A 23,133-nucleotide genomic window follows, 5' to 3' on the forward strand; every position below is an offset into this window, starting at 1 on the left:
GTATTTCTGTTTGCATTTGTCTCTAGGTATATTTTATTTTTTCTTTGATTTTTTTTTTATGACCCCATATTTGTTCAGTAACATGTTGTTTAATCTCTACATATTTCTAACTTTCTTCTTGTAATGGATTTTTAGTGTCATACTATTTAGTTGAAAGGGATGCTTGATATGATTTCAATCAGCTTGAGTTCATTGAGACTTATTTTGTGGCATAACATGTGATCTATCCTGAAGAATGTTCATATGAACTTAAAAAGAATATGTATTCTGTTACTTTTAGATGGAATGTCCTGTATATATCTCTTAAGTTCATTTGATCTAATGTGTCATTTAAGATCAATGTTTTCTTATTGATTTTCTGTATGGCTGATCTATCTACTGATGTAAGAGTGGTTACTGTATTGCTGTCAAATTTTTCTTTATCCATTCTTTTTGCATTAATAAATATTTCCAAAAATGTTTGCAAGATAAAAATCTTAAAAATTTACATCAATGAAAATAAAATGACAAGTAATATGATTAAATGGTAAACAGGTGGTAAAGAAAATACCAATTTTTCCACAAAGGAAGTGATCATGGAACCTCCAAAGTACATGAAAATTGACATAAATATTTGTATATGTTCAAAGTGTTGGGTGTATCTACTTTTGTATTTGTATAATCAAAACAATGCATGCACATGTTTATAAAACAAATGTTTAAAATGTCTTCTGATGTTTTTCATCTCTCCCTACCTTAGCCTCACTCTCCAGAAGCAATTTCTTTTACTGATTTCTGTTTTAGTTTTTCACCTGCTGTTTCTACAGTGACCACTCCCCCCAGCATATGAATTCTTTTTTTTCTGTTTAATGCTCTAGGTAAATGCACAAATCAGAGGCTGTTAAAAAATACCCTAAATTTCTTATAAATTACAGCCACTACATTAATCAGCAAGATTTAAAAAGTATGATCATTCTTATTTGCAGTAGTGTGTAACCAGAGGACTCAGTGTTAGAAGATGCAAGCAAGTTAACATGCAAGAAAAACAATACAAAAGCTGTCTGACTAGTAGAAAATTAGCCATACCCTGCAGTGGGTATAATACTAGTTGTTTCTCAGAACAGGTGCTCCAAAAATTATTTACTGATTCACTGGTAAAAAGGTGCAGCACAAATTCAAGGTGTTAATAAAATTAATAGATAATATGAAAATATTATCAATGACTGCTTCACTCCTTAACAAATTTCCCTTCTCTGTTCTATTCAAGCTCCTTCAAATAATGTTCAAATGTTCACTACTCAAGAACATACACTGACCTTGGTTTCTGAGCCTAGATCCAAAGAACAAGTTTTACCAGGATTATCATTTCTCTATGCATTTATTAGAAGTATAATTTCGACCTTACTAATTGTCAGTTATTGACAGACAGTCATTCTCAATGTGTGGTCACTGAGATGACCTGGGAAATTTTCAGAAATGTAAATTCCACAGTCCCTTTGTCCCATACCTACTGAATTAGAAACTCTGGAGGTGGGGCCCAGCAACCTAAGCTTTATTAAGCCATTCATGTAACTCTTGGATAAAATAAAATTTTTTTAAAATTTTATTTATTTATTTATTTATTTATATTTTTTTGGCTGTGCTGGGTCTTCGTTTCTGTGCGTGGGCTTTCTCCAGTTGTGGCAAGTGGGGGCCACTCTTCATTGCGGTGCGCGGGCCTCTCACTGTCGCGGCCTCTCTTGTTGTGGAGCACAGGCTCCAGACGCGCAGGCTCAGTAGTTGTGGCTCACGGGCCCAGTTGTTCCGCGGCATGTGGGATCTTCCCAGACCAGGGCTCGAACCCGTGTCCCTTGCATTGGCAGGCAGATTCTCAACCACTGCGCCGCCAGGGAAGCCCAAAATAAAATTTTAGAAGCACATTGCTAGGGTAAAGAAGGTGACATATGTATATATATATGATAATATTTGTTCTTTGTGACTTACAGGAAACTGTAGGAAAGTGTAAGGAAAACAAATGTAAAATAAAAATAAAATGTTTCCAGAGTGAGAGTCATGAGATATGTAATAGAATAAATACATGCTGTTACAACATAGACTATTATATATTATAAAATCCATACATATGGATTCTAAGATACATATCTTGTGTGTGTGTGTGTGTGTGTGTGTGCTTCACAAACATAATTTTTTATTTTCTATGTGGAATAAAGACTGGGGAAGGGAGACACAAAAGTTAGAGACACCAGTTAAGAGGGTATTGTATTACAAAGGTACAAAATAATAGGAGAGGGCGGTTACAGAGGTAATTAGGAGAGAAAGCCAATTCAGGAAATTGTGTTTCTTTCTAACTGATAGAATTCCAAGAATTGTGTTTTCTTTTTTTAACATCTTTATTGGAGTATAATTGCTTTACAATGTTGTGTTAGTTTCTGCTGTATAACAAAGTGAATCAGCTATATGTATACATGCAATCCCATATCCCCTCCCTCTTGCGTCTCCCACTTACCCTCCCTATCCCAACCCTCTAGGTGGTCACAATGCACCAGTTGATCTCCCTGTGCTATGCATCTCCTTCCCACTAGCTAGCTATTTTACATTTGGTAGTGTATATATGTCAATGTTACTCTCTCACTTGTCCCAGGTTACCCTTCCCCCTCCCCATGTCTTCAAGCCCATTCTCTACATCTGCGTCTTTATTCCTGTCCTGCCCTTAGGTTCATCAGAACCATTTGTTTTTTTAGATTTCATATATATGTGTTACCATACAGTATTTTTTTTTCTCTATCTGACTTACTTCTCTCTGTATGACAGACACTAGGTCCATCCGCTTCACTACAAGTAACTCAATTTCATTTCTTTTTATGGCTGAGTAATATTCCATTGTATATATGTGTCACATCTTCTTTCTCCATTCATCTGTCGATGGACACTTAGGTTGCTTCCCTGTCCTGTCTATTGTAAATAGTGTTGCAGTGAACATTGTGGTACATGTGTCTTTTTGAATTATGGTTTTCTCAAGGTATATGGCCAGTAGTGGGATTGCTGGGTCATATGGAAGTTCTATTTTTAGTGTTTTAAGGAACCTCCATACTGTTCTCCATAGTTGCTGTACCAATTTATATTCCCACCAGCAGTGCAAGAGGGTTCCTTTCTCTCCACACCCTCTCCAGCATTTATTGTTTGTAGATTTTTTGATGATGGCCATTCTGACCAGTGTGAGGTGATACCTCACTGTAGTTTTGATTTGCATTTCTCTGATGATTAGTGATGTTGAGCATCCTTTCATGTGTTTGTTGGCAATCTGTATATCTTCTTTAGAGAAATGTCTATTTAGGTCTTTTGCCCATTTTTGGATTGGGTTGTTTGGTTTTTGATATTGAGCTGCATGAGCTACTTGTAAATTTTGGAGATTAATCCTTTGTCAGTTGCTTCATTGCCAATATTTTCTCCCATTCTGAGGGTTGTCTTTTCGTCTTGGTTTCCTTTGTTATGCAAAAGCTTTTAAGTTTCATTATGTCCCATTTGTTTATTTTTGTTTTTATTTCCGTTACTCTAGGAGGTGGATCAAAAAAGATCTTGCTGTGATTTATGTCAAAGAGTGTTCTTCCTATGCTTTCCTCTAAGAGTTTGATAGTGTCTGGCCTTACATTGAGGTCTTTAATCCATTTTGAGTTTATTTTTGTGTATAGTGTTAGAGAGTGTTCTAATTTCATTATTTTACATGTAGCTGTCCAGTTTTCCCAACACCACTTATTGAAGAGGCTGTCATTTCTCCATTATATATCCTTGCCTCTTTATCAAAGATAAGGTGACCATATGTGCGTGGGCTTATCTCTGGGTTTTCTATCCTGTTCCATTGATCTATATTTTTGTTTTTGTGCCAGTACCATACTGTCTTGATTACTGTAGCTTTGTAATATAGTCTGAAGTCAGGGAGCCTGATTCCTCCAGCTCCGTTTTCCTTTCTCAAGATTGCTTTGGCTATTCGGGTTCTTTTGTTTTTCCATACAAACTGAATTTTTTTGTTCTAGTTCTGTGAAAGATGCCACTGGTAGTTTGATAGGGATTGCATTGAATCTGTAGATTGCTTTGGGTAGTATAGTCATCTTCACAATGTTGATTCTTCCAATCCAAGAACATGGTATATCTCTCCATCTGTTTGTTTCATCTTTAATTTCTTTCATCAGTGTCTTATATTTTTCTGCATACAGGTCTTTTGTCTCCTTAGGTAGGTTTACTCCTAGGTTTTTTATTCTTTTTGTTGCAGTGGTAAAGAGGAATGTTTCCTTAATTTTTCTTTCATTTTATTCATCGTTATTGTATAGGAATGCAAGAGATCTCTGTACATTAATTTTGCATCCTGCTACTTTACCAAATTCATTGATTAGCTCTAGTAGTTTTCTGGTAGCATTTTTAGGGTTCTCTATGTATAGTATCATGTCATCTGCAAGCAATGACAGTTTTACTCTCTTCCGATTTGGATTCCTTTTATTTCTTTTTCTTCTCTGATTGCTGTGGCTAAAACTTCCAAAACTATGTTGAATAATAGCAGTGAGAGTGGGCAACCTTGTCTTGTTCCTGATCTTAGAGGTAATGGTTTAAATTTTTCACCATTGAGAACAATGTTAGCTGTGGGTTTGTCATATATGGCTTTTATTATGTTGAGGTAGGTTTCCTTTATGCCTACTTTCTGGAGAGTTTTTATCATAAATGGGTGTTGAATTTTGTCGAAAGATTTTTCTGCATCTATTGAGATGATCATATAGTTTTTATCCTTCAATTTGTTAATATGGTGTATCACATTGATTGATTTGCTTATATTGAAGAATTTTTGCATTCCTGGAATAAACTCCACTTGATCATGGTGTATGACACTTTTAATGTGCTGTTGGATTCTCTTTGCTAGTATTTTGTTGAGGATTTTTGCATCTATGTTCATCAGTGATATTGACCTGTAGTTTTCTTTTTTAGTGACACTTTTGTCTGGTTTTGGTATCAGGATGATGGTGGTCTTGTAGAATCAGTTTGGGAGTATTCCTCCCTCTGCTATACTTTGGAAGAGTTTGAGAAGGATAAGTGTTAGCTCTTCTTTAAATGTTTGATAGAATACTCCTGTGAAGCCATCTTGTCCTGGGCTTTTGTTTGTTGGAAGATTTTTAATCACAGTCTCAGTTTCAGTGCTTGTGATTGTTCTGTTTATATTTTCTATTTCTTCCTGGTTCAGTCTCAGCAGTTTGTGCTTTTCTAAGAATTTGTGCATTTCTTCCAGGTTGTCATTTTTATTGGCATATAGTTGCTTGTAGTAATCTCTCATGATCCTTTGTATTTCTGCAATGTCAATTGTTACTTCTGCTTTTTCATTTCTAATTCTGTGGATTTGAGTCTTCTCCCTTTTTTTCTTGATGAGTCTGGCTAATGGTTTACCAATTTTGTTTATCTTCTCAAAGAACCAGCTCTTAGTTTTTTCATCTTTGCTGTTGTTTCCTTCATTTCTTTTTCATTTATTTCTCATCTGATCTTTATGATTTCTTTCCTTCTGCTATATTTGGGGTTTTTTTTTTGGTTCTTTTTTCTCTAAGTGTTTTAGGTGTAAAGTTACGTTGTTTATTTGAGATGTTTCTTGTTCCTTGAGCTCGCTAGTATTGTATTGCTATAAATTTCCCTCTTAGAACTACTTTTGCTGCATCCCATATGTTTTGGATCGTCGTGTTTTCATCGTCATTTGTTTCTAGGTATTTTTTGATTTCTTCAGTTACCTCTTGGTTATTTAGTAGTGTATTGTTTAGCCTCCATGTGTTTGTATTTTTCATATTTTCCTGTAATTGATATCTAGTCTCATAGCATTGTGATCGGAAAAGGTACTTGATATGATTTCAATTTCCTTAATTTTATCAAAGCTTGATTTGTGACCCAAGATATGGTCTATCCTGGAGAATGTTCCATGAGCACTTGAGAAGAAAGTGTATTCTGTTGTTTTTGGATGGAATGTCTTATAAATATCAATTAAGTCCATCTTGTTCAATGTGTCACTTAATGCTTGTGTTTCCTTATTTATTTTCATTTTGGATGATCTGTCCATTGGTGAAAGTGGGATGTTAAAAGTCCCCTACTATGATTGTGTTACTGTCAATTTCCCCTTTAATGGCTGTTACCATTTGCCTTATGTATTGAGGTGCTCCTCTAGTGAGTGCATAAATATTTACAATTGTTATATCTTCTTCTTGGATTGATCCCTTGATCATTATGTAGTGTCCTTCTTTGTCCCTTGTAATAATCTTTATTTTAATGTCCATTTTGTCTGATATGCGTATTGCTACTCCAGCTTTCTTTTGATTTCAATTTGCATGGAATATCTTTTTCCATCCCCTCACTTTCAGTCTGTATGTGTCCCTAGGTCTGAAGTGGGTCTCTTGTAGATGGCATATATATGGGTCTTGTTTTTGTATCCATTCAGCCAGTCTATGTCTTTTGGTTGGAGCGTTTAATCCATTTACATTTAAGGTAATTATTGATATGTATGTTCCTAGTACCATTTTCTTAATTGCTTTGGGTTTGTTTTTGTAGGTCTTTTTCTTCTCTTCTCTTTCCTGCCTAGAGAATTTCTTTTAGCATTTGTTGTAAAGCTGTGTCTTAAATAAAAATAAATGGTCAATTCTAACCAGAAAGAAAGAGGATTTCTTCATGAAAAAGATAATAATTATGAGTCAAAATCATGACCTGGAATTGGCCACATCTGGAATCTAGAAACTATGCAATTTTTAAATATTCTCCCAATTAGCTAAACATTGAATTCAGGCTTCAGGACTCACTTCCTTCCCAAGCAGCATAATTAAGTTGTGAAAACTTTCTACTTTTCTTGGTTTCCTCTGTAATCAAAGCCTAATTCTGACCTCAGTTGGTGATGGGGAGTCCCTGCCCTCTTGTTTCTCCTGTGTCTACCTTATTTCTTCTGTGGATTCCCACCTGGATCCTACTATCTGTGGAAAATGGTGACTGATGTTCACTGCCCAAGATGTTCTCACTATTCAGTTTCCCAATGCTGGGATCCTCCAAGAACTTGAATTCCTTTAAATGTCCTACTTTGTCATAGAATTGAAAGTGCTGACTCTATACACCCTGCCCAGCCTCCCCACAACATACCTGGGTTTTGATTACTAGTAAATGTTAAACTAAGAATGGAATCCAGAACTGTGACTTCCAGAGTAATGTTCCTTCTCTACTTTTCTTGTAACTTCTGATGACTTTTTAGTTATTACCTTTTAATTCCTCTTCCTTTCTCTATTGCTCTGTCCTCTGTATATAATATATGATATGGTTAAAACATTTATTACAGTATGCATAATGTATTGTATATATGAATGTGTGTAAATAAATATATGTATACACTTAAACACACCTATTTTATTTTTAAGTGAATCCACACATGTATTAGTCAGGGCTCTCCAGAGAAACAGAATCACTTATATTTAATTATTTACTTTTTTTTTTTTAATTGGACCCTTTATTTTTGGATTGTCATCAAAGTCATTTTGGCTTGGAGACACACTGTGAAGTTTCAGAGGAAAAGTGGGTCAGTAGGAGACAGGAGAATGTCTATCAGCTGCACCAACCATTTCCTTATAGGGAGGAAAATCAGCCACACAAAGAATAAAATTGGCTTTGGTGTGCTGGATAAAGAAAAGGAAGGGGTGGTCCTCCGAGAACCTGGGGATCATCCTTACAGGTGGCATCATCATGATGGCAGCAGTGGTGGCCATGACCTCCATGCCTTCCTCATTGACCTCCACGAAGGACCTGTGCAGGACCTTGGGCAGATGCAGGTCTCTCTTGGGTGACACTCCAGAAGAGTTGCCCTGGCTGCTCCAAGGCATCCGTCATTCCCAGACTGCAAAGAGCACCCTGTCTGTCCTATTTCTCCAGAAGTTTAAATCTAAGGAGGAAACCTTCCACCTCTTCTTCATCCATCATGTCTAGTTTTGTCCATTCTATGAATTTCTCATAAGTAAGTTATTTTCCCACCCTTTTCCAACTGGTCTTTTCATCTGGAAGCATGATGAACATATTCAGCTTCTTGCCAATATGGGGAAGCACCAAAATTTTGGTGACTAGTTCTCCTATATTGGTCTTTTTAAAGGTATATTCCTTAAACATCATTTGCACAGGCTTGTCTTCATTCTTGCTGACTTTCCATTGTCTTTCTTTGGTCTGCACTTTGTTAAGTTGATGAGCCCAATTTCCTTTGAATTAGATGGCATTCACAGGAATCAGATTAGTCATTGAATTAACTGAATTTGGAGACAGCAACTCTATAATTTTACCTTTTAACTTTTGGCTACCCAGGTGTTTATGTGGTTTCTGGACTCCTCTGAAATGTTGCTCAAGTCGACTCTTCCATCTCTGCTTGGTAGAATTTGCAACAGAAAACTCTGAAAGATGAGAGGAAATCACAGGACTTTTCTCCAAGGAGACTGTTGGCTGTTCTAAGCAAGTACAGTGTGCCAGTTCTGTTAACCTTGATGAGGAGTAACTGGAAACCCTGGTGAGCATCTTCACCTCTGCCTCTGCTTTTACTTAAAGAAATGCCTGGGACACCTGGGCTGTGGTTTTTCCACTTGCTCCCATGAAAACCATGACCAGGGCAGAGAAGATGCTCATGGGGTAGAAAAACATGTTTCTCAATATCCGTACAAGTCAGAAGTATATTATAATATACTTATGTATAACATAATTACATACATATACATTTACATATATATATGTGTGTATAAATATATATACACACACATACACACACACACACACACACACACACACACATATATATATATATATATATATATATATATATTTCCTTTGGAATAAGGAATTGACTCATCTGATTATGGAAACTGAGAAGTCTCAAGATTTGCAGTCACCAAGCTAGAGAACTAGGAGAGCTGATGGTGTAGCTCCAGTCTGAAAGCCAACAGGCTGGAGACCCCACAAGAGAGGATCCAATGTTTCAGTTCCAAGGCAAAGCAAGGAAATGACTGATTTCCCAGTGAAAGTATTCAGGCAGGAGGAGTTTTTCTTACTCAGACTTTTTGTCCTATTCAGGTCTTGTTACTTAGTAAGAGGCTCACTCATAGCGGAAAGGGCAATCTCCTTTACTTAGTGCACTGATTGAAATGCTAATCTCATCCGGAAACACCTTCACAGACACATCCAGAATAATGTTTGACCAATTGTCTGGGCACCCTGTGGCCCAGTCAAGTTGACATATAAAATTAGCCATCACAACACATAACTAAATACAATTAATCTTTGTATTCAAACATTCACCAAGAATATCATTACCTTTACTTAAAAAAAATCTTTATAAGCAGATATTACCATTTGAACTAGAAACCTGCATACATTGCAGAGAAGAAAAGCCTCCACCTCCTGTTCATGTTCTAGGATAAGATGCTTATTTTACATGATTGAAAATTGAAAAAGAGATTCTGGAAGTGGGTCAGTGGAAAATCAGAAAGCCTCCTGAAGGTAAACTCATTTAAAAGTGGGCTAATCACCCATTACTGTAAATTTTTGAATGTTGGATGCTTACGTTTTGCCCATTTCAGTAAGTTTCTTTTTTGCATTCATTTTCTTTTCAAGTAAGAGAAGAGAAAAGAAACATTTAAATCTGTAAGAAAATTACATGGTGCATTCATAGTTCTGAGTTTCTGGGCCAAACTGAAGTGTTTTTCAGCTATGCCATTAAATAAGCATTAAACGCATTTTATGAATTGAAAAAAAAAAAAAAGTGGGCTAATCATGGTCTTATGGGTCCTCCACCCGCCCCCCCCCGAAACAAGGTTTACCACTGTAATGAGTTTGAGCTTTTCTCCAAATACATTTTTTTTTATCAAGAAGAAAAATATTCTATCTTCAGGTGTTTCTCTGAGTGTCATTGTTTCATATTCTATTTTAATTATCCACTAGATACACTAAAGTATATTAAAATAAAAGTGAAATGAAGTCCCTTTTAAATCAACATGTGGAACAACTCCAGAAATGATTTATAATACATTCATTCATTCTGGGAAGACTTTGCCACATATGGATCTGCCACCTGGGATTTTTTTTCCCTCAAACTGTCAACTTTGTTACTAAACCACTGAGACTACAGTTTTTGTCTGAAGCCAAATCTCTCATTCTTTTTCTTTTCTGCAGACCTCTCACTGGCTTCAAAGAGGAGATACAAGGAAGAAGGGCTTTCTTTAGTTCTGGGAACTGGGGCAGAGGTGCTTTTTCAGCATTTAACAATACAAAGAAGGAGAAGAAAAGATGATCATAGCTAACTTTACTGTAGCAACTTATTGCAGGGGGCAAATTGCTACATCAAACAGGAGCTAGATGCTTTCAGGCATTGCTTCTGTACTAATCCTCTCTCTTGAGCATAGATAAGGGAAAAGAGATGCATGGCTGTCATTTTATTCTCTGCTATTATGTAACAGAGACCTTCATCCAAGACAAATGGGATTTTATTAGGTAAAAACTAAGTACAAATGTGAATCATCTATTCTGGTCTTGTGGAAAGGCTCCTTTTATACTTATTCTAAGCCTTACTTTTATACTTACTCATTAATTCTGTTGAACTAATGCAACAATCACTTTCTCTGAGCACTATTAAAATATTATTAGAGTCACAAATTTACTCATGGTCTTATCTTCTGAGAGTTTCAAAGTAATGAAACCTAGGACTAGTACAGAGATTATAAAGAGGGGGCAATTTTCTTTCCTCTTGCACATGGGAAATGTTCAATAAATGTTAGCTGTCATCATTGCTATTATGAATATTAATTGTTATTTGCCCTCTCATTCCCCCATTGAGACCTGTCGGCTATCCCAATGCCACCACCAAAACACACACACCTGCATACTGGCAGAACAACAGCCCACCATTCACATTTACACTCAGAGAAATCCAACTGAAAGATTCCACACTGACCCATTCACAAGGGGGTTCATGTACATCCCTGTACCTGAAGACAAGAAGAATGCCATCCTCGCCCACTCCCCAACCATAAGAATACAAGACTAAGAGGGAAAAAAGGGCAAACTTTCTATTTTGTTCCCTACTGCCAAGAGGTCCCTGTATGATGCAAAGGAATAAGCCCAGATTTTTAAAGTCAAAGAGACCTGAGTTTGAATCTCAGCTTCCTGCTTTACTAAATCTGTGATCTGAGTTTAATATACTTGTCTATAAAATGGAGCTAGTGAGAACCTACATCATAAAATATTTCCTGTCCCAACTCATGTCTCAGGGACTTAAAATCAGTAATTATGAAAGGGTCCAGGCTCTGCTAAAAATTTCCATCGATTTTCTTATAATTAAAAGTCAGGAGATTGGGCTAGAAAATCCTCTTCCAAGGTACCTTATGGCACTATGAAATTATGTTATACATAGATTCCTGAAGGTCCTAGTTATATGATAGTCCTTAGTTAGCCTTTGGGAATTACCACGATCTTGACATCAATCTTTTTTCCCTCTAATTTCCCCAGTGATCAAATTTTTTTGCTTTAATTTAATATCTTTGTAGGTTGCCAAAGCTCTGTAGGCTTAAGCTTCGGTCTTTTAATCTTGGTTCTTATGAATAAGTACCCTCACCTCATGAGTTACAGCCAAGATAAGCATTCTGCTAGATGCTGGCTATACTTATTCCAACTATCAATATATGCTTAAGAACTGGGGGATAAACATAGAATGGGTTTACAGACCTGTTCTGAGACTATCTCAGTTCAAACCTCCATCAATCCTGCCATTTGCAGTAACATGGATGGACCTAGAGAAGATCATACTGAGTGAAGTAAGTCAGACAGAGAAAGACAAATACCACATGATATCACTAATATGTGGAATCTAATAGATGACACAAATGAACTTATATACAAAACAGAAACAGACTCACCGACATAGAAAATAAAGTTATGGTTACCAGGGGGAAGGGGGATGGGAGGAGGGATAAATTAGGAGTTTGGTACTAACATGTGCACACTACTATATATAAAATAGATAACCAACAAGGACCGACTATATAGCAGAGGGAACTATACTCAATATTTTGTAATAACCTGTAAGGGAAAAGAATCTGAAAAAGAATATATATATGTATAACTGAATCACTTTGCTGTACACCTGAAACTAACACAACATTGTAAATCAAGTATACTTAAAAACAAACAAACAAACGTGAAAATTCCATCAATCTTGAGTGGCGAGCCATGCTGCCATTATGGTTTCTGGAGGTTAATGTGAGCTCTGAAAATAGAGGTGGGCAAATTTTGAAAAGTAAAACAAGTATCAGTCTTTCTCTTTATAGTACTGAGCAAGTTGGTTTTATTATTTTAAACTAAACACCCTGGCAACACTTTCCTAAGTTTCTGAAATTAGGTATTTTTATTTTCATTAAATTGTGTATGACTTAAACAAACAAAAAAGCAGCTGAAGATAAGAAGAAACAGACTGTGCATTTCAGCTCCCCAGAAGACAATAAACTGAAATCCATCTCAGTATTAGTTAGTCAAAGACTTCACGATTTTCCAAAAGAGGGAGAAGGAAGACAATTCTTTCAAAAACACAACTAAGTGCTGTGCTCAGACCACTTGACTTCCTGTTTCATTATTGCTGCTCTTGCAACAATACTAGGCAGCATGGGACACAATGTATGTCTCATCTCCAGCCTCCACTTCCCACCCCCGCAGGCCTTTCAAAGACCCTACCCAAGGTCTCTGCCACTGGATACCCAGAATAGCCCAATCTAGAACTTACCTTATTTTCAAAAATGTAACCATTGGTTTGTGTATACTTCAAGTTGAATAATAGATATGATCTGTCTTCATGTTTGCTGATCTATCATCACGTTAGATCCTTTAACATTGATCACACGTACTTTAAAGCTCCTATGATGGTTCCAAAATTTAGGTGACATCTGGGTCTGCCTTGTTTTCTCTTCATTTCTTTTCTTGTCATTTTTATGGAATTCTGGATACAGTGTTCAGATGAATAGTAAAGACCGAGGTAAATAATTTTCTCATCCATCTTCTCTCTATGTGGGGAATTGAATCTCTTTATTCAGTATTTTAGCTGGCTTTGGGACTTGTTTTTGCTACCTTCAGGGCACCACAGATTTCAAACATCTACAGGATTGGGATGCAAGTATGTAATGCTTAGAGTGGGACCTGGGGCTCCATAATATATTTTTTTGAGAATTATATTACCATCCTCAGCTGTCGACTGCCCTTGCGCACCTGCCCCATGGGTGCTCCCTTCACTCTACTGCCCCTGTACTAACACTAGCCTACTTCTGCTTATAACTTTGCATCAAGTTATACAGAGGGAGTGTTCTTGCTTGGTTCTACAGTTCCAATCTCAGTCTTAGAGAGGTCTTGTGATCTTGGACTACAGGAGTAAGAATTTTTTAGTGTTTCTTTCCCTTTATTGCAGCCAAAGTCTGCCTAGTGTTTGGGAAGGAGGGTGGTTTTGAAGGGAAAGAGTTTCCTGACCTTCACCCAGTAGTATTTATAATTGGTAGTTGACTTATCTTTGTGTCATGCAGAATCATGTACTCCATAGATTTTCTCATGCCCACGTCCAGTGACAGAGAGATTTTTTTTTCCTCTTTTAGTCATCTATCTTTGCTTGGAGCTTGGGATCTGGAAGGTTTCCTCCCCCTTCCCCACCAGCTTAAGTCTTTTGCTTAATATAAGAGAAGGACATGGGGAATAGTGGGATTTGGGTTCTGTAAGTCACTAGAGGGCTCTCAGCAGGTCTTCCATTCTCCCCTCAAACATTCTCTTGAATAGTCAGTAGAGGCCGATGTAAAATAGTTCATGTGTGAATATAGACACCCCTTGGGTTCAGTGTTCTCAGTTATTCTAACCTGTCGTGCCAGCCCATATTAAACTTACAAGAAGTCATTAAAATTGTGGCTGTTTTATTTTTACCTATTTTTACAGCAGCCACCTCTTTCTCTTGTGCTCTGTCAACAGGGAAACAATTTGGTGTCCCATGTCTCCTTGTATAGATCTAGCACTCTTTACAATTTTTTTTAAATCAGTCATCAATTTTATACACATCAGTGTATACATGTCAATCCCAATCTCCCAATTCAGCACACCATCATCCCCACCCCACCACGGTTTTCCCCCCTTGGTGTCCATACACTTGTTCTCTACATCTGTGTCTCAACTTCTGCCCTGAAAACCAGTTCATCTGTACCATTTTTCTAGGTTCCACATACATGCATTAATATACGATATTTGTTTTTCTCTTTCTGACTTACTTCACTCTGTATGACAGTCTCTAGATGCATCCACGTCTCAACAAATGACTCAGTTTCGTTCCTTTTTATGGCTGAGTAATATTCCATTGTATATATGTATCACAACTTCTTTATCCATTCATCTGTCAATGGGCATTTAGGTTGCTTCGATGACCTGGCTATTGTAAATAGTGCTGCAATGAACATTGGGGTGCATGTGTCTTTTTGAATTACGGTTTTCTCTGGGTATATGCCCAGTAGTGGGATTGCTAGATCATATGGTAATTCTATGTTTAGTTTTTTAAGGAACCTCCATATTATTCTCCATAGTGGCTGTATCAATTTACATTCCCACCAACAGTGCAAGAGGGTTCCCTTTTCTCCACACCCTCTCCAGCATTTGTTGTTTGTAGATTTTCTGATGATGCCCATTCTAACTGGTGTGAGGTGATACCTCATTGTAGTTTTTATTTGCATTTCTCTAATAATTAGTGATGCTGAGCAGCTTTTCATGTGCTTCTTGTCCATCTGTATGTCTTCTTTGGAGAAATGTCTATTTAGGTCTTCTGCCCAGTTTTGGCTTGGGTTGTTTGTTTCTTTAATATTGAGCTGCATGAGCTGTTTATATATTTTGGAGATTAATCCTTTGTCCGCAGATTCGTTTGCAAATATTTTCTCCCACTCTGAAGGTTGTCTTTTCGTCTTGTTTATGGTTTCCTTTGCTGTGCAAAAGCTTTGAAGTTTCATTAGGTCCCATTTGTTTATTTTTGATTTTATTTCCATTACTCTAGGAGGTGGATCAAAAAAGATCTTGCTGTGATTGATGTCAAAGAGTGTTCTTCCTATGTTTTCCTCTAAGAGTTTTATAGTGTCTGGTCTTACATTTAGGTCTCGAATCCATTTTGAGTTTATTTTTGTGTATGGTGTTAGGGAATATTCTAATTTCATTCTTTTACATGTAGCTGTCCAGTTTTCCCAGCACCACTTATTGAAGAGACTGTCTTTTCTCCATTGTCTATCTTTGCCTCCTTTGTCATAGATTAGTTGACCATAGGTGTGTGGGTTTATCTCTGGGCTTTCTATCTTGTTCCATTGATCTATGTTTCCGTTTTTGTGCCAGTACCATATTGTCTTGATTACTGTAGCTTTGTAGTATAGTCTGAAGTCAGGGAGTCTGATTCCTCCCGCTCCGTTTTTTTCCCTCAAGACTGCTTTGGCTATTCGGGGTCTTTTGTGTCTCCATACAAATTTGAAGATGATTTGTTCTAGTTCCGTAAAAAATGCCATTGGTAATTTGATAGGTATTGCATTGAATCTGTAGATTGCTTTGGGTAGTATAGTTATTTTCACAATATTGATTCTTCCAATCCAAGAACATGGTATATCTCTCCATCTGTTGGTATCATCTTTAATTTCTTTCATCAGTGTCTTATAGTTTTCTGTATACAGGTCTTTTGTCTCCCTCGGTAGGTTTATTCCTAGGTATTTTATTCTTTTTGTTGCAATGGTAAATGGGAGTGTTTCCATAATTTCTCTTTCAGATTTTTCATCATTAGTGTATAGGAATGCAAGAGATTTCTGTGCATTAATTTTGAATCCTGCAACTTTACCAAATTCATTGATTAGCTCTAGTAGTTTTCTGGTGGCATTTTTAGGATTCTCTATGTATAGTATCATGTCATCTGCAAACAGTGACAGTTTTACTTCTTCTTTTCCAATTTGTATTCCTTTTATTTCTTTTTCTTCTCTGATTGCCGTGGCTAGGACTTCCAGAACTATGTTGAATAATAGTGGTGAGAGGGGACATCCTTGTCTCGTTCCTGATCTTAGAGGAAATGCTTTCAGTTTTTCACCATTGAGAATGATGTTTACTGTGGGTTTGTCATATATGGCCTTTATTATGTTGAGGTAGGTTCCCTCTATGCCCACTTTCAGGAGAGTTTTTATCATAAATGGGTGTTGAATTTTGTCAAAAGATTTTTCTGCATCTATTGAGATGATCATATGGTTTTTATTCTTCAATTTGTTAATATGGTTTATCCCATTGATTGATTTGCGTATACTGAAGAATCTTTGCATCCCTGGGATAAATCCCACTTGATCGTGGTGTATGATCCTTTTAATGTGTTGTTGGATTCTGTTTGCTAGTATTTTGTTGAGGATTTTTGCATCTATATTCATCAGTGATATTGGTCTGTAATTTTCTTTTTTTTTTTTTTAAACATCTTTATTGAAGTATAATTGCTTCACAATCAATTTTCTTTTTTTGTAGTATCTTTGTCTGGTTTTGGTATCAGGGTGATGGTGGCCTCATAGAATGAGTTTGGGAGTGTTCCTTCCTCTGCAATTTTTTGGAAGAGTTTGAGAAAGATGGGTGATAGCTCTTCTCTAAATGTTTGATAGAATTAACCTGTAAAGCCATCTGGTCCTGGACTTTTGTTTGTTGGAAGATTTTTAATCAGAGTTTCAATTTCATTACTTGTGATTGTTCTGTTCATATTTTCTGTTTCTTCCTGGTTCAGTCTTGGAAGGTTATACCTTTCTAAGAATTTGTCCATTTCTTCCAGGTTGTCCATTTTGTTGGCATAGTGTTGCTTTAGAATTTAAATCAATTTGTTGCCCTGTAGACTCAACTCTCTAATGGACTTAAGGAAAATTGTAATTTTTTTAATGGATAGGGTAGGAGCAATGTTCTCTTGTGGGTTCCTACATTGTAAGCAGAAGTGGAGCTCTATATTGAAGTACTCTAATGTAAATTTCAGAAAAAAAAATAGATAAACTTTTAATTTCTAAAATATCTATGCTATTTATTTATCTTTGGAATTATTTTTCAGATTAGTTGATGCCTTTTGCAATCAGAGACATTAGAGGCACAGACATGACTGGCATTTTTCTAAGTTAAAGAAATTGAGTGCTTAAATTCTGCTCATCTCCTTGAACTTGTTTTCAAATACTCTTCATGTCCATAACTTGTCATAGAAGTTCTTAAAGGGAATACTTTTCTGATGTGGATTCCTATTTTTAACTTTTTCTTATTGTGGTAAAAATACATAGGATGAGGTTTACCCACTTAATAAAATTTTAAATGTACAGCACATTATTGTTAACTATACATACAGTATTGTACCGTGGACCTCTAGAACTTTTCATCTTGCATCATTGAAATGCATCTCCCCATTTCCGTCACCCCCCAGCCCCGGGAAGCCACCATTCTACTTTCTGCTTTTAACGATTTTGACTATTTTAGAGATCTCATATAACTGAATCATGCAATATTTGTCCTTCTCCTACTTGCTAATTTCATTTAGCATAATGTCCTCAACATGGGTGAGACTTGAAGACATTATTTCAAACTTTTGATCACAATCCATAGTCCTAACAGTACCACAATATTCATCTATCTTACACGAGAGAAATTTGGCTGTTAAAACCAAGTATTACTTACGGTATTAAAAGTTGAATAAAACCACAAAATAAAATAAGAAAAATGCCTTCTTGTTTCTTCAGTCAAGACTTTGTTGTTGCTGCTGTTACGTAAATCTTCCTCTTTCATCTCGTATCAAGTAATCCCTACAATATAGTGAACAATGACACAATAGGGAAATTAACACAACTGAAAATAGTTCTTAAGCATCTTAGCAAGGATAAAGCCACATAGAAATTGTAGGCAATTGCAACAATAGTTAAATTGGTGGTCGAAAAGAAAACTGAGTCAGAGAACAGAATACAGAGAGAGGAAAATCCAAACTTCTAAACTCCTGAAATTGGTAGCATCAAAATGCACCCCAACTGGAAGTAATTACAGTTAAAATTCATTGGTCTGACATAATCACCTGTTTCACATCATTATTTCTTCCAAATAAGCAAGTAGAGCAGATATTAGTTTGATGCAATGTAATATGAACAAGATTTGAAGTCATCAACCACGATTTAAATCTTGTACTCAGTCGTTCCATGACTTTGGATCACTTAGTTACTCACTTTGTTAATCTTGGTTTTTTCATCTGTAAACTAGGTGCTAGTATCTAATTCCCAGGGTGTAAAGATTAAAGAAATGTATATAGATGTATAATGTATATAGCACAGTTCCAATCACATAGAAAGTATCAATTTTCTTTGTCTAATCTTATAAAAGCTTTCACAGGGCTTTGCAGTACTTTATCCTTCTGCCTTCTTTTAAAACGAAGAGGCACTTGGCATTGGTTCACCTTGGAATGACTCAGCGTCATCAGATAAATTCTCCCTGCTTTTAAGTCCTCTATCAATTACTGTCAGTGTAATTCAAGGGACAATTAATCACTTACTACTTATGAAATCTCTTCTCTTGCTGTCTGTATGGCTAATCAGCTGCCTGATTTTCAAATTAACTGTTGGTGACTTTCTCTACCTCTTAATTTGTAAGCACCTTGAAAGCTGAGACTGCCTTTAAGTTTTTCTCTTTCCAATAAAGTTTTAGCAAATACAGAAATTTGCTAAAAATTGGAAAGTTGTCATGTTTTTGAAATAAAGCATACTTGTACAAATCTATATTTAATAAGACATTCAAGGGTCCCATTTATTTATATGGTTTGCCCCTGCACTGAATATTCTCATTGAACTATGAGTTTATAGTATTTAACATTTTCTGTCATTGTGTGTACGTTAATGTGTCTGTTTAAAGTAGTCCCTCTCCACTCAGCTTCAGGACTTCTAAATTGCTCTCTACTGTAACAAATCAATTTACATATCAGTGAATTTCCTTTATTACAACTTGAAGCTAACAAATTCTGTCTGGTGACCCAAAGAGTCTGCCAACCAAACAGGTAGATATGCTCTGTGGAAATAGTTTTTCTTAGTACCACATAGGACTTACATTATAGATTCATTTTCTGTATGAGATTTACATCATTGTTTTTCAAAATGTAGTACTTTATTGAATCATTCAGAAGGATCGTTAAAAGTACAGATTCCTCAGACATACTTAAATATTCTGATTAATGGAATAATATATAATAGTAATTATATAGTTGTAACTGCCAACTAAGAAACCACAGACAACTCAAAGTTTGAAAATTTTTATGGACTTAGTGTTTATGGTGACAACCTACATTCCCCTCCCCACCCCTCATATATTTCCTGCTTCTTCCTCTTGATTGCAAATTTTAGTGAGATCTTCCTTGCATGAATGATAACATGTCAATTGTGAAGTTTTAATTAGAGAGATTAAAGGAAAGGTTAAAAAAAGAAAATGACACATAAATAACAACAGTTAAGGTTCTTGTTACTTCTCTCTATGGGGCACTAATTCATTTATTTGTTTATTTTTTAAAAAAATTACTTATTGTGTTTGTAGATTTACACTTATTTTTCACTCATAATACATATATATATATTTGTTGATTTCTTTGTCAGGCCCTATGTCATGCTCTTCTCTACAGGTTTTCCTAACTTTTTTCTGTCCTTAATATATTCTGGGTAAACATATATATACATGTACCTGCAAACACACACACACACACACACACACACACACAGCGCACAGCATTTGAAGTCCATGCTGTATACACATTTTAAGCCAAAGATTTTATTTTATACATCTCTATAACTCCATTCAAATCTCACAAAAATTCTCATTTCAGATGGGAATTCAGTGTGGAAACTGAGATAAGTAAAATAAAGTTACCCAATGTCACTCAGCTAGAATTTATCAGAACAAAAATTTAACACAGGATTATCTTTGCCCAAATCTATGCTATTAACTTTTAACTCCTCAGAAAAACCTAAGACTTCTAGAATTTCTCTCCTCTACATATTATGAGCAACTCCTAAATAATAATTTATATTACCCATGGCATCAATAAACAAAAAATAAATTGATGCATGTTGGTAAGAGACTATAATGCTATCTGGTTTCTGACAGCTACACTCCTGTGTATGGGAAGGAGCAGGAATTAAATTGTTAAAAAACTAAAAGTCTATTGCTAGAGTATTTTTTATATACAAAAATAAAATGTAATAGTAAATAAATATTTATATTTAATATATACTCCAATCACTGATCTTGTACTTTCTTGCCACTTCTCACAGAAGGTACTTTATGAGTACTAATAATGGTGGTGATCTTTTTTGTAGAGAAACAATTCCCTTCGAATCTGGTTTATAGGCAACAGAGGTTAAGTAGATGGAGAAAGAAACTTAGAGGAAATCTTAGAGTCATATGCTTTGACAGTCAAGTGGAATACAGGACATTAACACAAATTATGTCCTAACATGATCGAATTATGACAAATTCAAAAAATTCAAATCTGTATAGGCACACACACATTCAGAGAGACAGAGACAGAGACAGAGACAGAGACAGAGAGAGCGGGATGCCTAGCTTATAAAAGAAAATTCAAGGATGATGTAACATTACAATTTTATATGTATGTCAGTGTCTTCATACTCCCAAATCTGTTCTCTTTGCCTTTGCATGAAATAAACTCCCTCTAACATTTGCCTGATTAACTCCGGCCCATCCTTCAACAAACAGTTCAACAGCTCACTGTTCATCTTTTTCAAGAGGATTTTCAAAATCCCTAAGTTTCTTTTCCTATGAGTTTGAAGCAGTGGATATGTTTGCAGCCATCATGTAATTACTAATTAGGACAGTTGCTTGATACAGACCATCTATGCATCAGATATTGTCTACCATACCCTGACTAATATTAGAGTCAGAATTATCTTAGAATTTTCTCTGTGCTTCTCATCTTCATGACTGTAAGTTCCCAGAGGATGGGGACTTTCTGATTTTACTAAGAATAGTGCACAAAATGGGTAATCCTAAAGATTTGTTCGAAATAGACTAACATAAGGAAACTAACATGTTTGTAGACTTGAATTTTAAAGTATTTCCTATATATATCCCATGTGCTCTGGTGGTTGATTATACACACACAACTACAAAACAAAACAAAACAAAACGACAACACATGTCCATTTCCCTGTACAAATTTAAACTATTTCCAAACTAGTTCCAATAAAAATAGAAATTGACCTAATAAGCCTGGAGAGAAATTAGTCCTTCTACTTATTAGCGCTACTCCTTACTAAGTTTTGTTCTATTTTTTTTAAAATGGCAAAAATTTTCAAATTTTTGTCCAATAAAATCCCCCAAAGGTGGAGAGGTATTTTTCTGTATATTTTGTGAAATGAAATAACATATCCAAAAGAGCAGTTAACCAATGGAAGGAACAGAAATATGGTCAGAGTTTTGCAGCATCTCATCACTTGGTAAAATACCTGCCAATTCTATACATCATTAGCCATACATGCTGTTTGCTCTCCTTTGGTTAAATGAAACACAGCCCAAAACAAAACTTCACATATTTTTTCCTTTTCTTTGCTTTGTTTTGTTTGTGCTAAAAGTGTGCCTCTTTTGAAACATTATGATGCTAGATGATAGTTTGTGGAAAATCAACCCTCCCTGGACATGGAGAATCTAAACTTTGGATTATTGTCCTGTGGTGGAAGGTACCATCTCTATTTTTCTGTATGGGCTGTTTTTGTGCATTTATGTTGTTATTTTTTAATAATTTTAATTCTTGGACCTAAACTGTGAGGACCTTCATTAGATGTGGATGCTGTGTACTCACAAATTAGAGTTAAACTCTCCTGTAGTATGGCACTTATTCCTTACCCTTATGGAAAATTCTCAAATCTTCCTCTAGTTAAATACAGTACTTACACATTTAATACCTGTCTATTGAAAATAAAGGACAGAAACATATTCTTACAAACAGGGTGCCTGTCATCTGGTATCTAACATTCTAGAAGAAAGCAGAGAATGCCATATCTGAAGACTTAATTTTTTTCCACACTATCTTGCTTGCAGCTGAGAAGTTCAGAGAATCCATGAATCATGACATTTTCTGGCCTAAATGGGTATACGAGATCATCTAAATCCTGTTTTTCCCTAATAATTTTGGCTCCAATACCCTTCTCACTGTAGTTTATTCTATTTATAAATATCTTATGGATTTAACAATAAAATTATTATTGTGTGCATGTTAAGACATCCCAAAAGGTGGCCGTCTGCAATTCAGGAAGGTACTTGCAGAAAAAACCCTGATGGCACCTTGATGTTGAAATTCCAGCTTCCAGAACTGTAAGAAATACATTTCTGTTGTTTAAGCCACCAACTCCGTGGTATTCTCGGCCTGAGTTGATGAATATAGTTCCCAAGAAGAGAGGTTAGAAGTGATCCCAGGCACAACTCTTTAGAATGGCCACAACAATGCCAGCCCAGGAGAGATTAGATGTGAGGCTTCTCTCCTCTTGCATGGCTGGTGGGGGAGTGGGTGGGGTGCGGTTGTGAATCTAACCCCTGACAGAAGTTTTACCTTCTATATTACATTGTGAATGGTTCCAGCAGGAGATTGTAAAACCTCTCCAGGATATTAACCAATCTAAAACAGACTTCCTAGTCGGCTAATCCCATGGGTTCAGTTAGAGTATAGTCTAGTGGTTTGTTTGCTGACTAAATCTCAAAATTTGCCAAAGGCCATGTCAGATTAGGATATTTGTGAGTTAGATCTTTACTAGGGCATCTATAAATTTATATTCTTCTTCTCCTCCTTCTTCTTTGTCTTCTTTTTCTAGTGAACCCATTTATATAACTGGAAAATAAATTCACTTGCTTGTAGAAAGAGAGCTATCTTGGTTCAGTTCTGTGTCCATCCATCTTTATATTTTAGAGGCCTCTGGAGTTGCTTTAAACTGAAGTTTAGACTGAATATGGCAAGTTTTCAAGAAATAATGAGGCCTTTATCAGGAAATGCAGATAAAATTAAAATTGGAAAAAACTGGGCCAAAGTTTTTCTGGGGAAGTTTTGAGCAGGACAGTTACACT

At 35.9% G+C, this 23,133-nt stretch overlaps 1 pseudogene; it reads right to left on the minus strand.

Moving 5' to 3' along the window:
* Positions 1-7,550: 7,550 nt before the first annotated feature.
* LOC118897798 lies at positions 7,551-8,649 on the minus strand (annotated as a pseudogene).
* Between the last annotated feature and the right edge of the window lie 14,484 nt (positions 8,650-23,133).

This window comes from Balaenoptera musculus, chromosome 7 (assembly GCF_009873245.2).
Source record: "Balaenoptera musculus isolate JJ_BM4_2016_0621 chromosome 7, mBalMus1.pri.v3, whole genome shotgun sequence".
Taxonomy (NCBI): domain Eukaryota; kingdom Metazoa; phylum Chordata; class Mammalia; order Artiodactyla; family Balaenopteridae; genus Balaenoptera; species Balaenoptera musculus.